The following is a 15,526-nucleotide window of genomic DNA, read 5'->3' on the forward strand; positions in this document are numbered from 1 at the left end:
GCCTCTTCTAGAAAAGTAGTTAGCCGCTAAGTCTTTGGCACTTAGCTTATAAATGATAAGTAGATTTAGGCCATCTGCATATTGTGCAGGCGGTGCCTATAAGTATTCAGGCCAACTACTTATGGTGCAGGCGGTCCTTATTGATGCATTTTCCAAAATGCTAAGTTGAGTCACCTGCATATTGTGCAAGAAGTTCTCACGATCATGGTATATTTAGGCCGTCTGCATACTGTGCAAGTAGTACCCTATGATGTAATAAAATTTTGAGCTTGGTCCGTCTGTAGATTGTGCAGGCGGTGCTCTTGAATGTGAAAATAAATAAACATAGTCGGGGAAAAAAGGCAAATTTTTCATTAATGAATCAAAAATTTACAAAATTTCAGAAGTAGTACTTTTTCAAGTTATCTACATTCCAGGTTCTCTGTAGCTGCTTGCCGTCTGGTGTCTCTAGACAATAGATGCCGCCTCTTACTTCTTCATAGATTTTGTAGGGGCCTTCCCAATTTAGGGTTAGTTTTTCTTACTCATTCGCCCTACCGACTGCCTCCATTTCCCGTAGAACAAAGTCCGCAACCTTAAGGGGCTGCTTGTGCACTCTCTTGTTGTAAGCTCTAGTCATTCGTTGACGGTAGATCTCATGGCGCAAGACGGTATTTCCCCTACGTTCTAGAAGCGAGTCCAATGCTAGCCGCATGGCCTACCAATTTGCCTCTTCATCATACAACATGATTCAAAGAGTCTGCTCATAGTGTTCGATGGGCAAGACGGCCTCTGCACCATACACCATGATGAATGGGGTCTCTCTAGTTGCCCCTTTTGCTGTTGTTTTGATGACCCATAGGACGTGTGGTAGTTCATCCGCCCATAGGCCACCAGCACTTTCAATTTTCTTTTTTGTACCGTCTAAGATTAACTTGTTGAAGGCTTCAACCTGGTCGTTTGCTTAGGGCCGGTCAACTAATGCAAAATAGTGAACGATCCCTTGATCCCCCAACCAAGTCTTGAGTTGAGGCGTCTCAAACTGAGGACCATTGTCAAAAACCATAGACATAGGCACCCCAAACCCGGTGATGATATTCTTCCAGATGAAGGAGATGACGTCCTTAGTCTTAATGTTTTTTACCACCTCTGCCTCTACCCATTTGGTGAAATAATCCACGGCAACAAAGATATACCGCCGTCCGCCTGACGCAAGAGTATATGGCCCTAAGATGTCCATGTCCCCCACTTAGGCGAATCGAACTGGGCTATAAATGGCCGTAAAATCTGTGGCCAGACGGTGTATAAGCTTGTCGAAATTTTAGCATTTATCACACTTTTTCACCAAAGTCATGGCGTCTTTCTCCAAGGTAGGCCAAAAATAGCCCTACCGTCTGGTCCTTTCTGCTAGAGACCTGCCGCCTATATGTGAGGCACAAAAGCCGGCATGTAGATCTTCTAGAATTTCATGCCCCTTTTTCGGGGGTGATGCATTTCAAGAGGGGTTGTAAGAACTCTTTCTTAAAAAGCTCTCCTTTGAGAATTTCGAAATTGGCCGCACATTTTTTCAGAGCGGCTGATTCTGAAGTTGAGTCCTGCACGTGCCATCTAGTAGATACGCCTAAATGCTCACGACCAACTGAGAGTCAGAACAGGCGTCAATCTTGGTTGCCCCTGCCGCCTTGCACATGCGGATGCCGGCTAGTAGGGCTTCATACTCGGCCTCATTGTTAGAGGCATGGAACTTGAACCGTAGTGCATGGTCGTACTTATCCCTCTCAGGGGACTGATATATAACTCCTGCACCACAGCCGCTCATAGTGGAGCTCCCGTCCACGTACACTTTTCAAACCTGATCAGTGTTATCCGACACAGTTGGCCTTGTCATTTCGACAATAAAGTCGACGAATGCCTTCCTCTTTATTGCCTTCCTTGGTTCATAAGTGATTTCTAGTCCCTGCAATTCAATAGCCCATTTGAGCATTCGGCCTGATGATTCCAAGATTGTCATTGGCCGCTTGATCGGTTGGTCAGTGTAGACCACTGCTGGATGTGCAAAGAAGTAAGGTTTCAACTTCTTGACAACCATGTAAAGAGCGAGGCCAAATTATTCAACCATAGGGTACCGAAGCTCTGCGTTTCGGAGAACGTGGCTAATGAAATAGACCGGGAGCTTAGTGCCGTCTCTTTCAGCAAGGAGGACTGCACTGAGGGCATGATATGAGACAGTCAGGTACATGTAGAGCGTCTCTTTTGGCAAAGGGTTGACAAGCCTTGGCAAATAGTGCAAATGTTCTTTCAATTTTTGGAAGGTTGCCTCATCATCATCCCCCCATTTAAACATAGTGTTCTTCCTGATCGCCTACAAGAAGTAGAGGCACTTGTCACCTGACCGGCTGAGGAATCTCCCTAGGGTCGCTAGACAACCTGTTAACTTTTGTACTTCTTCGACAATGTGGGGTGACTGCATGTCAATGACCGCCTGTATTTTTTCAAGGTTGGCTTATATTCCCCTTTGTTCAATCAGGAATCCGAGAAACTACCCACACTCAACACCAAAGACACCCTTCTTGGGATTGAGCATGACCTTGTGCCGCCTGAGTGTGGCGAACGTTTCTCGGAGATCAGCAAGGTGATCCCCCTATTGCTTGGATGTGACTATCATGTCATCAATATACGGCCTACATTCCTCCAAATCTGATTAATGAAGACCATATTAATCATTCGTTGGAAAGTAGCAGGCGCATTCTTCAAGCCAAATGGCATCACAATGTAACAGAATAGCCCCTGATTAGTGACGAATGCCGTCTTTTTTTATCCTTTTTCCACAGGGCATGTCCGGCTGTAGATAACAATCCTTTGGACATGCTCTGTTCAAGTTAGTGTAGTCAACGCACATGCGCCAAGTACCATTCGGCTTCTTCACGAGCACAACATTCGCAACCCAGTCAGGGAAGTTACATGGCCGAATGAACCCAGCGTCTAACAGCTTTTTCATTTCGGCGGTTGCCGCCTAACTTCTCTTCTCGCTGTGATTTCTTTTCTTTTGCCGAATAGGCTTCTTTTTTGGATCCACGACGAGTTTGTGGACAGCAAGATCCGGGCTGATGCCAGGCATCTCTTCCACTTCAAAGGTAAAAATGTCGTTGAATTATTTCAATAGATGGTGCAAGTCTCCACCCATCTTTGCAAAAGCAACCGTCCCCACCTTAACAGTTCGCTCTGGACAGCTGTCATCTAGAGGAATATCAAAGTGCTCACCAGCCGGCTAGGGACGGTGATGATCTGACCGTTCCCTAGTTAGTGATTGCTATTGTTTTTCTTTTTTGACCGCCACCAGCTGATCAGTCTTCCTTTTCTTTGAGGCTGGTGGGGCCGGATGGTCATCCTTGATATCATCAAGGTCTATTGGTTCCTTCCCCTTGTCCGGCTGCAGCAGCCTCAGGCTTAACGTCCGAGAGATAGTACTCTCTAGCCGTCTTCTGATCCCCGTTTAGGGAGCCAACAATGCCATCATCCCTCTCAGACTTTACCAGCATGAGCGAAGGGATGATGACAGCCTTCCACTTGTTCAGAGTGGTCGGCCGAGAATGAGATTGTAGGAGGTTAACTCTTCGACCACCAGAAACCGGATGGTCATGTGCCGACCGTTGCCCTTTTCTCCCAACTGGACAAGGAGATCTATCTGTCCGACTCGGTACACCACTCCTCCCCTAAATCTGACAAGCGGATGGGAGACATCATGCATGCTATCCGGCTTATACTTGAGATTTGATAGGCATTTGTGGCTGATGATGTCGAAGGAGCTACCTGTGTCAATCAGAATGGGGCCAACTTTTTAATTTGCCACTTTGCATTCTATGACCATAGGGTCATCATGCGGCCGGCGGACTTCTCCCCGGTCTTTCTCTATGATGACGACTTCTTGGTGAAAGGAATGGTGTCCTTCGAACAAGTGTACTATTCCGTTAGCGGGTTCAGAATTATTAGAAAGCTAATATATTCAGTAAGGTCAAGTGATCGGAATGCCTGGGTGGAGGCCGCTTCCGATCAGTAATATTAATGGATAATTAATGTTACAGCTTAATCTTGACTGAACCCTTCGGGTCACACCCAAGCATTCAACAAACCGAAACGACGAATTAATTCTGAAGGAATTAATGAGTCAACCGAGTAATATTTATTTAGACGTCGGAAATTCGAGCTTAGAGCGTCGAAACCGAGCGTCGGAAGTCGAGTCGATAAATAGTGAAAGACGAGACGAGAAATAGTAATAAATCAACAAAAGACCAAAATACCCCTAGCATCGGAATGCCCTAGCAAACCGAGTGCTAAGGGCGTATGGCCTAGCATGGTGGCTAGCATGCGCACCAAGCCGAGCCTAGGCTGGCTGGTGCGTGCTAGCGCACTCATGCTAGCATCGCAAGGCTAGGCGCTGCCTAGTGCGTGCTAGCATGCTAGGCGCAGCCTTGTGCGCGCAATGGCTAGCAAGCCATGCCGCAACAAGCTGCTGGAGCTAGCACGCTAGGCGCGCCAGCTCGCAACAGCTAGCAGCAGCATGGCTAGGCCATTGCTTGCTGCCTAGCAGCGCTGGCCAAGGCACAAGGCCAGCAGCAGCAGCCCGCACAAGCATGCTGGGCGTGCTGGCCAGCAGCAGCAGCAGCCCGCATGCAAGTGCTGGGCTTGCTGGGCTTGCTGGGCGTGGCTGCCACGGACAGCAGCACATGGCAGCCCACCTTGGCTGCCTTGGTGCCCAAGGGTGGGTGCCATGTGGCTTGTGGTCCTTGAGTGTGTGGGGAGTGAGGTGGCCGGTTATGGGAGAGGGAGTGGGGAGCAAGTTTGGTCCCCCCCTTCTCCAAATGGTCCTCACCTAACCACTCACATGAGCTTGCCACTTGTTGATTTATTACTAGCTTGATTATTGATTTTATTTTAGCTTTAAAATAAAATGGAAAAATCATACTATCCCACATTGATGGGAGAGTAAATGATACTCCCATCATTTCCTATAAATACCCAAGTATGGGCATTGGGAAAGATGCTTGAGTAAGAGTTGGAAAAGGCATCACAATTAGTGAAAACCTTTGAACTCAATATTATTACTCGGGTTTTGTTGCTCGGGTCTTGCTAACTCCAAGACATTGGACCTAGTCGGTTTTGTTGGTGCGGGTGGACTTCGTTGGAGGTCTCCGTGCGAGCGGGACTTGAAGCTTTCAAGTAAGAGCTCATTTGGAGCGAAGCACGCATCAAAGGTAATTAGCTTATCTTAATCTTGTGATTAATTTAATTATGTTTATGGTTTTATTTATTGCGAGTGCGGTCTTGGTTTTGGGTTTGTTTCCGCGGTGAGTCGGACTCACCAAACCCCAACACTTGGAAGGCGGATGTGTCAGCCGCCTGTCCCTCTTCAACAGAATGGATCATCTTTTTCAAATTGTCCATGGTGCCCCGTATAGTCGGGCCACCTCCGGCGAATCCACCTTCTATGGTATAGACCGACTCCTCATCGGTTTCAGAAGTACCAGTAGGATAGGGAGTCTTCTTAGAGGACTGCCTTAGATTCTCTTTTGAAGTCACTTTGGACTTCACATAGGACTTCAACACTCCTTTGTCGGCCAAACGGTCAAGCGTCCTCTTAAGGCTGAAACATTCATTTGTGTCATGGCCGACGTCCTCATGGTAATGGCAATGTTTCTTTTTGTTCCGATTTTCAGCGGAACCCTTCATTGGAGTCGGCTTCTCTAGGGTCAGCCGATCCTTTTATCTCCATGAGGATGGAGTAGCTGTCCTTGTGGAACTCATACCTCAGAACGTACGGTTTCCATTCTTTTTTCTTCTTCTAGGCCGGCTGATCGTAGTTATCATCTGCCCAGATCTCTTTTTTCTTCTTGCTCTCTTCGGGTTTTTGAGCCGGATGAGCAGGCCGACTCTCCTTCTACTTGTCAGACTTCTTAGAGTCCGACTGCTTATTTAAGGAGCAGAGTTCTTTCACCTGTATGTAACCTTCCGCCTCAATCAGGGCTCCTTGGAAGGTGAAGATTTTCTTGCGGACGAGGTCGAACTTAAAGGTCGACCCGTCCTTCAGACCTTTGAAGAATTCTATATAGGCTACCTCATCAGACAGCCCTTGAACCTAGATTCTCACAAGATTGAACCGCCTGACGTAGCAGCGCAGCCCTTCTCTATCTCCCTGCTGCACATTGCTCAGGTCGAGACTTGTTTTCTTTGCAAGGATGTTCATAGAGAAGTTGGAAGCAAATAAGAACGCAAGCGTCTTGAAGCTGTTAATGCATCCAGCCGGAAGGTTGCCGAACCACTGTTGGGCTATGCCCTTCAGGGTAGCTGGGAAGCAGCGACACCATGCAGCATCATCCAACCCTTGTAGGTACATGAGGTAGGTGTATGCCAGAAGGTGATCTTCTGAGTTGGAGGTACCATCATAGGTCCCTACCAACACATTTTTAACCTTGGCCGGATATTCGGCCTCGGCTATCTCCCTGGAGAATGCAGAGGGCTGTTCTCCAAGGTTTTGTACCCAAAGCTGCTAGTCCATAGGCTGGTAATGGTATGTCGCCTGTCCTTCGAAGAAGGCAGGCTGGATGTAAGGCAAAGCAGGCGGATTGTATAATGGATGGGCCATATAATGTGCCGAGTTGATTACATTGGGACCCGTATGGACGGAGGGGCCGCCTGATGGAGTCCCATGCACAAATTGTGAATTCCTCACTGAGGTATTCTTGAAGCTATCTGGATAAGTCGACGTGGATGCCGACTCAGACAGCTGCTGGTTCTTCTTTTGCTCAATGTAGTGTCGGGCATCAGAGAAGGTCTTTTTGCTGCCGTCCGGCTGCACATGCCAAATGGCCTTTCTTTTGATATCAAAAGCTTTGTTTGAATGTGTTTGACTTTCATTTGATTCCAAAAACTTTGTTTGAATGTGTTTCGCTTTCATTTAATTCAATAAGCTTTGTTGAATGCATTTGACTTTCATCTTATTCAAAAAGCTTTGTTTAAATAAGTTTGACTTTCATTTGACTCAATTAGAATTTTTGAATGCATTTGACTTTCATTTGATATAAAAAGCATTGTTTGAATGTGTTTTACTTTCATTTGATACAAAAAGCTTTGTTTGAATGTTTTTGGCTTTCATTTGATTCAATTAGCTTTGTTGAATGCATTTGACTTTCATTTGATTCAAAAAGCTTTGTTTGATAAAGTTTGACTTTCAGTTGACTAAATTAGCATTTTTGAATGCATTTAACTTACATTTGATTCAAAAAGCTTTGCTTAAATGTGTTTGGCATTCATTTGATTCAATTAGTTTTGTTGAATGCATTTGACTTTCATTTGATTCAAAAAGCTTTGTTTGAATGTATTTGACTTTCATTTGATTCATATAGCTTTGTTTGAATAAGTTTGACTTTTATTTGATTCAATTAGCTTTTTTGAATGCATTTAACTTTCATTTGATTTAAAAAGTTTTGTTTGAATGTGTTTTGCTTTAATTTTATTCTAAAAGCTTTGTTGGAATAATTTTTTACTTTCATTTAACTCAATTAGCTTTTTTTAATGCATATAACTTTCATTTGATTGAGAAAGCTTTGTTTGAATGCATTTGACTTTCATTTGATTCAAAAGGCATTATTTGAATGTGTTTGACATTCATTTGATTCAATTAGCTTTGTTTGAATGTGTTTGACTTTCAATTTATTCATAATTCTTTGTTTATATAAGTTTGACTTTCATTTGATTCAAACAGCTTTGTTAAATGCATTTGACTTTCATTTGATTCAAAAAGCTTTGTTAGAATGTGTTTGACTTTCATTTGATTTAAAAGGCATTATATGAATGTGTTTGACATTCATTTGATTCAATTAGCTTTGTTTGAAAGTGGTTTACATTCATTTGATTCAATTAGCTTTGTTTGAATTCATTTAACTTTCATTTAATTAAAAAGGCATTATTTAAATGTGTTTGATATTCATTTGATTCGATTAGCTTTGTTTGAATGTGTTTGACTTTCATTTGATTCAAAAAGCATAGTTTAAATAAGTTTGACTATATTTGACTCAATTAGCATTTTTTACTGCATTTGACTTTCATTTGATTCAAAAAACTTTGTTTGAATGTGTTTGACTTTCATTTGATTCTAAAAAGAATAAGCAAAACAATAAAAATGGAAAAAGAGGAAAAAGAAAAGGGAAAGAAAAGAAAGAAAATAAAGAAGATGAAGAAGGAATAGAAAATCCTAAGGAAGCAAGCCAAACACATAATATCCCAATCAACAAACAAATGGTCAATCGGCTACAGCGCCAATGACCCCAAACACACTAAGGTGTTAAAAGCAAGCAACCTCGAACCATTCAAATTCTCCTAATCTAGACCTAAATTATGTATACAAAAGGTAAAGAAAAAGAGGCAAAAAAATAGAAAGATCTCACCTAATGATCTTAATAAGAAAGAACATGTACAATAACAAGAAATTCGTTACCAAATTCCAAGCGTCGAATGCTCTGATCGGGGACCTAAAAAGTGAGGGATAAAGAAAAAGAAAGAGAAATATCTACACAAAAGAATGTTAGTACTTAACTTCATGAGAGAATAAAACAAAGAAATAAAAGTGATACAAGCAACCCATAAGGGATACGGTAATGCAGGACGGTAGCAGAATCATCAGAAAGCAGAATCAGGAAGCATAAAGCATACAGTCATCAGGAAGCAGAAAGCACATCACACAGTAATCAAGAGAACAAGCAACAATACCAGGAACTAAAGCAGAGAATCCACCAGCGAGAAAATATCATCAGCCATACTGAATAACAGAGAAGCATGAGACAATCAATGATCAACACCAGCAAGCAAAAGAGACCAAGAGTGAACCATAAAAGCGAAGGGGGGGAGGGCGGTGAGGCACATAAACAACATAAAACACCCCCAAGCTTGAAATGAACTACCCCCCAACCTCAAATGCTAATAGCATATAGGCATAAAGAGAACAACATATAAAGCAAACAAGTAAGGGGGGTAGACAAGATGGAATCACTCGGCACTATGGTAAGGGGTAGAATGAGTACTCCCCTCACCGGTCTCCAAGATTACATGACTTGAGCTAGCTATTTTACTCACCTCTATGGGGGCCTTGCCCCTTAACCTACCCTCTCTCCTAGCACGATCTACCGTGAAGAAATGAGACCAATCATCCATGATCGGCTCGCCCGACAAGCCCCACCTACCAAAAGTCTCGGGGTTCGGGAAAGGCAAAGGGTTCGCGGGATCATAGGTGAAGTCGCACCCACCGGGCCGCTTATAATCGTAAGTGGCCGGGGTGGTGCCAACAATATTACTAGGGAGGACATTAGGACCCTCCCAATAAGGGTAACAAAGTCTAGGTCCAACGGAGGGGTCATAGGGTTCCCATTAAGGGATAGGTCCTTGTTGGACCGGGAGGTACGGATAGTTCAAGTACGGTTCAATCTCCCCCCTCCTAACATGGAAATCATACACTTGACTAGCATGAAAATCATAACCAAGAAAGAAGTCGCACCCCAAAGGCATAGAATACAAGATATTTGTGATAGAATCAATCTTGGCATGCAAAGCTGATAAATCAAGTGAAGTAGAAGAAAAAGAGGAAGGGATAGGTGTACCTCCCCGCTCAACCGGGGGCAAAGCTTGAAAATCCGCAGAAAGAACATCATCAGATTTGGTTCTTGTATGATTTGTCTTCCGCCGAAGAGAAGGATCAATATTGCACCTTGGAGGTCTCCAAGTAAGGGAATTCTTCTTTGTCTTACAGTCGATGGCTTCTTTGCTTGGAATCAAGAACCAATCCTTAACACGAGAGACCTTCCAAATGTAAAGATCTTGTCTCTTAGTACACTCGACAAACTTTTGGATGATGAGAGCATAAATGTTGAGGTAGTGGGAAGGGGTCCTCTCGCGAGGATCGACTATGGGCGGAAGTTCACAAAGCAAATCCTTGTAGGAATCATCAATGCAAAGGGCAAGAATGGAGATCATGCCCCCAATTTGAATGCTCCCCGAGAGTGAAAGGCCATCTCTAATATCAAGAAATCGGTTGATCAAGTGTTGAGTAAAATCAACAAGCTCAAACTCTCCTTGCTCGTGATCGGCTATCCAAAGCCAACATAACTCTTCACGAGAAACGACACCTAATGAGTCTTTAGAACATAGAGCATAGGTGAGAATACAGTTGAAGTATCTCATGGCCGGATGGATGATAGAAGCGGCCTTTGAAGTTTGTGGGTCATATTTCCCTTCATTAGAGATGCGCCGCCACCACTTGAGCTATCATACTCATGATCATCACTCATCTTAACATTGGCCGGATATACAATATGATCTTCGTCTACGGCCCAAGGGAATCGAAATTATGTACCAAGTTGGGATTCCAAAATCCGATGATCATTATTAAACAATTGGAAAGTTAATGTCCTTGAAGAATCACCATTAGTCTCACGAATCACTTCAAGGGACGAAAGAAATTCATATGTTACTCTAGCATAAGTGGGCGCATTCAAATCCAAAAACTTCAAAAGGCCTATAATCTTGGCAAGTAGACGAACATCTTCATCAATTTCAAGCAATTTTGTAGTCGCTTGATCATAAAAGCGGGTGGATTTAAGCTTCCTCTTTGTCAATTGGATGAATCTATCCCAATGGAGTTCCTTAGAGAATTCAGTGCCATATGTTTCAACCACCTCGGGAGGAGGTGGAACAACATGCCGGGATTTGCTTGTGCTTGTTTTAGCCCTTTTCTTTCGACGAATAGGGGCCATCTACAAGAAGAAAGGCCAAGCATGAGTAATTCATCAAGAAATTGGATCAAACACACAAGAGCATAAGAGATAAAATCATCACCAAATAATCATAGAGAATTGCTCAAGAATTTTCAAGCACAAAGATAATCCAATCATGAATGAAACAAGAATTGGTCACAAAGAACTAATGCCATGAATATAGTAGCAACCATAGAAATATTCAATGAGAAATAAGAAGCAACTAATCATTAATCAAAGGCAAAAGTTTGTCATGAAAGACCAAAATCATGAATCATCATAGGCAAAATTACCCAAAAACATTTAATAATCAAAGAAACAAACTACCATGAACAATACCTATTAGAGAGAAAAATGACTAACAATGGTGATTTCAAGAATTCAAGCAAGGTAAACAATTTCATTATGAAAAAGCTTCAAAGTATCTTCAAATAACATCATACAACACAAAATACAAGCAAAAAGAACCAACAATGGAGTTTTACCATTAACGCCCAAACAAGGGTTTCAAGCTTCAAAAATGAGGAAGAAGATGATTAGAAAATGAGAAATCATACCTCAATGAAGCCTTAAAACACTTGAAAAAGGAACAAATGAAGATTATAAACCAATTAGAACACCAAGATGCAAGTTCCAAATCCCAATTTGAACACCCAAAATTTCGAAAATAAAGAACCAAAATTCGAAAATTTTACTAGAAAATTCGTGAGTGAAATTGAGAATTTGTTGTTGTAATTTGTGAATTGATGAAATAAAATGATAAAAAGTGATGATTTTTATGAAGATTTATTAAGAGGAAGAATACGTTGAGTGAAGGAGAAGAAAGGGGGGGAAATCGAGGAGAGAGAGAAATATGAGGGGGGCTGCTAAGAGCACGAAAAAGGGGGGGCTGCCAGGCTCGTGCGTGCGCGCACACCCAGCTGGGCGTGCGCACGAGCTGCCGGCTATGGAGGGCGTTGCTCGCATTTGGCTAGTGCTCATGTGTGTTGTGCTCTCGTCGACGCTCTTGAGTGTCAAGCTCGAGTGATGCCCACGAGAGGGATAGACTAAAAATCACTCAATTTTCTCAATAATCACTTGTTCATGATTAAAATTCACGAGAGCGCAACCATGAGAGCGCACTTGCACATAAATCTCTTCTTCACTTTAATTCAACTCCAACCTCTTAAAACTTTCAATTGACACCAAAATTGTTGGAAATCTTAATCAACTCAATCCCAAGGTACCTAAAATCAAGAAAACAAAGAAAGTTAAGAAAATTTCTCAAAAATAAAAGAAATAAAAAAAATGAAAAATCAAAAGAAAATATTATTCAAAAGGTAAATCCCCTCTCGGGGCTTGGACTATGGGGGTAGAGTCAAGGCTTTCTTCAATTTGTTGAATGCTTCCAAGCATCTATCATCAAACACGAACTCAACATCCTTTCGAAGAAAATCATTGAGAGGCTTAGCAATTAGAGATAAATCCTTGATGAATCTCCTATAAAACCCAACATGCCCCAAGAAAGATCTCACACCTTTTACATTGACCGGAAGTGGTAGCTTTTCAATGACTCCAATCTTCGCTTGATCCACCTCTATTCCTTTATGGGAGATCTTATGACCAAGGACAATGTCTTCCTCAACCATAAAGTGACATTTCTCCCAATTCAAGACTAAATTCACTTTCTCACACCCAGCCAAACACTTTTCAAGGTTCTCAAGGCAAGCTTCAAATGAAACACCTCCCACCGAAAAGTCATCCATGAACACTTCCATTTCTTCCTCCAACATATCTCCAAATATGCTCATCATACACCGTTAGAAGGTGGCGGGGGCGTTGCAAAGCCCAATTGGCATTCTCTTGGTCAAGTAAAGGTTTCATATGGGCAAGTAAAAGTTATTTTCTCTTGGTCATCCGGGTGAATAGGAATTTGAAAGAAATCGGAATAACCATCAAGAAAACAATAATACTTATGCCTTGTTAGTCTTTCAAGCATTTGATAAATGAAGCGAAGGGGGAATTGATCCTTTTTGGTGGATGTGTTTAAACGTCGATAATCTATACACATCCTCCATCCCGTAACCGTTCTTGTAGGAATGAGCTCACATTTCTCATTCTCCACAACGGTCATGCCTCCTTTCTTTGGGACAATGTGGACCGGGGAAACCCACCTTAAGCTAGAGATGGGGAATATGATTCTTGCATCCAATAGCTTGGTGATTTCCTTCTTGACTACATCCCCCATTTGAGGGTGAAGTTTTCGTTGTCTTTCAATGCTTGGTGAGGCATGATCCTCAAGAGTGATGTGGTGCATGCATAGGGCGGGACTAATACCCTTGAGGTCATCAATGGTATAGCCCAAAGCACCTTAGTGATTTCTCAATACACCACAAAACTTTTGGGCTTGGCTCTCACTCAAGGAGGAACTAATAATCACGGGAAAAGTTGAGTTAGGGCCTATGAATTCATACCTAAGGTGTGATGGAAGAGGTTTAAGCTCAACCAAGGGGACACCTTTACCTTCCTTTGTTGTAGCCGCTTGTAATGCTTCTTGGCTAGTGATGTTCATGCACATTTGCTCATCAACGTCTTCAAGGCTTCCATTGAGAAAATCTTCAAACAGAGCCATCTCTTTGCTAAGAACACCTATCTTTTCTTATTCAACAAAACATTCTCAAGAGAATCATTAGAGGTGAGCAATGCTCATCCATAGAAGACACAACATGATCAAGAGAGTCAATCATCATACAATTCTCCAAGGAAGAACTTGGATACTTCATGCTATCATTTAATTCAAATTCAATCACCTCATCTCCTACCTTAAGTGGAAGTTTAGCACTCTTGACATCGATCATAGCACCCGAAGTAGCGAGAAAGGGTCTACCTAGAATGATAGGAATGCTAGCATCTTCGTCCATCTCAAGTACCACAAATCCACCGGAATAACAAATTTTCCAACCCTCAAAGGGACATCCTCTACCTTACCCTTAGGAAACTTGATTGACCTATCGGCCAATTGCAAAGTGATGTTAATAGGCAAGAGTTCCCCTAGTTCAAGTCTTTGGTACACCGAATATGACATAAGATAACACTAGCTCCTAGGTCACATAAGGCATTATCGATTTGCATTTTGTAAATAGCACAAGGGATGGAAAATTTTCCGGGATCTTTTAGCTTAGGTGGCATCTTGTTCATTATGATTGCTCTACAATTCTCGGTCAAGTTCACCGTCTCCACAACATGACAAATCGACCTACTGCTCAAAATGTCTTTAAGAAATTTTACATAATTCGACATTTGGGTGACAACATCGGTAAATGGTAGAGAAAGATGAAGTTGTTTGAGCATGTCAATAAATCTTCCAAATTGTTCATCCAACTTGTGTCTCATGAATCTTTGTGGATAAGGAAGCTTGGGTTTCACAACTTCTCTCTTTTCCTTCACCCCTTAGATGGCTCTACCATTACTTCACTCAAAGATGCACCATCTCCCTCATCCTCAACTAAAACTTCCTTTGCACCCTCCTCACTCTTACTCTTTCTAGGCAAGCTCTCCTCAAGCACCCTACCACTTCTTGTGACTATGGCATTAACGGGTCTCTTAGGGTCTAGGCCTTCAGAAGGTAAAGAAAAAGGGCTTGCATGGTCTTTCAAAGCATTGGCAAGTTGAGAAATTTGGTTTTCAAGCATCTTATTGTGGGTCATCATTTCATTAAACTTCTTATCACTCACCGCCATGTAGGTGTTCAACTACTTGGTTTGGTTTTCAATGATTTCCTCCAAGTTAGTTCTAGAAGAAGAAGAAGGTTGAACATAGGAATTATCACTTTCGGTCTTTGGAGCAAATCCGGGTGGGGGACCCCTTTGAGCATTATTTTGAAAATTTCCCCTATTTTGATTATTCCAATTACCTCTATTTTGATTTTGACCATAACCTTGATTATGGTTACCATAACCTTGGTTATGATTACCATAATTTTGGTTTTAATTTGGCCACTATAACCTAGTTGTTATAGTTACCTCGGGAGTTTTGGTTCCCTTGGTTCCTATAACCACCACCTTGGTTATAATTGTCAAAATTTTCATGGTTGTTGTAATTCCTATTCCATTGACCTCTTTGATTCTCAAACCTAGAATCATTATTGTTTGACACATAGTTCACATGCTCATTCACATTTCCATCTTGATCATCGCAAACATCCATACATGCATGAGGGCAATTAGAAGCATCATGATCATACGATCCACAAACATCACAAAACAAGCAACCACTAGGCATGTTACTAGAAGAGGGAAAGGGTTGAGAGTTAGAAGACATACCTCTCCCCTTAGATTGGGAGGGAAGATTCGAAACTTAGGAGTTAGCACTTTCCAACTTTGCCTTGATAGCGGACATTTCCTTCCCCAAGTTTGTCATTTGTGAAGACAAGTTGTTTATGGCATTAAGATGATGAATCGAGTACACCGAAGAACTACTCTTGCTAGTTGACTCCCTTTCACCATCTATCCAATCTCTATAGTACCTCACTACGTCTTCAATTATGTCTACCACTTCCTCCTCCGTTTTATTCATGATGGGACCTCCAGCTTCTCCATCAAGACACGGCTTTCCTTGAGGACTTAGGCCACCATAGAATATTTGAATAATTTGGTAAGTAGGAATTCCGTGGTGAGGACATTCTCTTTGATACTCCTTGTACCTCTCCCATGCTTCATAGAGGCTTTCACTAGACTTTTGCTTGAAACCTTGAATCAAAGCTATAGCCT

At 42.2% G+C, this 15,526-nt stretch overlaps 1 non-coding gene across 1 annotated transcript; it reads left to right on the forward strand.

Annotated features, from left to right (window-relative positions):
• The first annotated feature begins 15,420 nt into the window (after positions 1-15,420).
• LOC145583489 (small nucleolar RNA R71) lies at positions 15,421-15,526 on the forward strand. The gene has a single exon (XR_014100133.1). It is a non-coding gene; the product is annotated as a small nucleolar RNA R71 (small nucleolar RNA).

The sequence above is a fragment of the Chenopodium album genome, chromosome 15 (assembly GCF_948465745.1).
Source record: "Chenopodium album chromosome 15, dcCheAlbu1.1, whole genome shotgun sequence".
NCBI classification, from domain to species: domain Eukaryota; kingdom Viridiplantae; phylum Streptophyta; class Magnoliopsida; order Caryophyllales; family Amaranthaceae; genus Chenopodium; species Chenopodium album.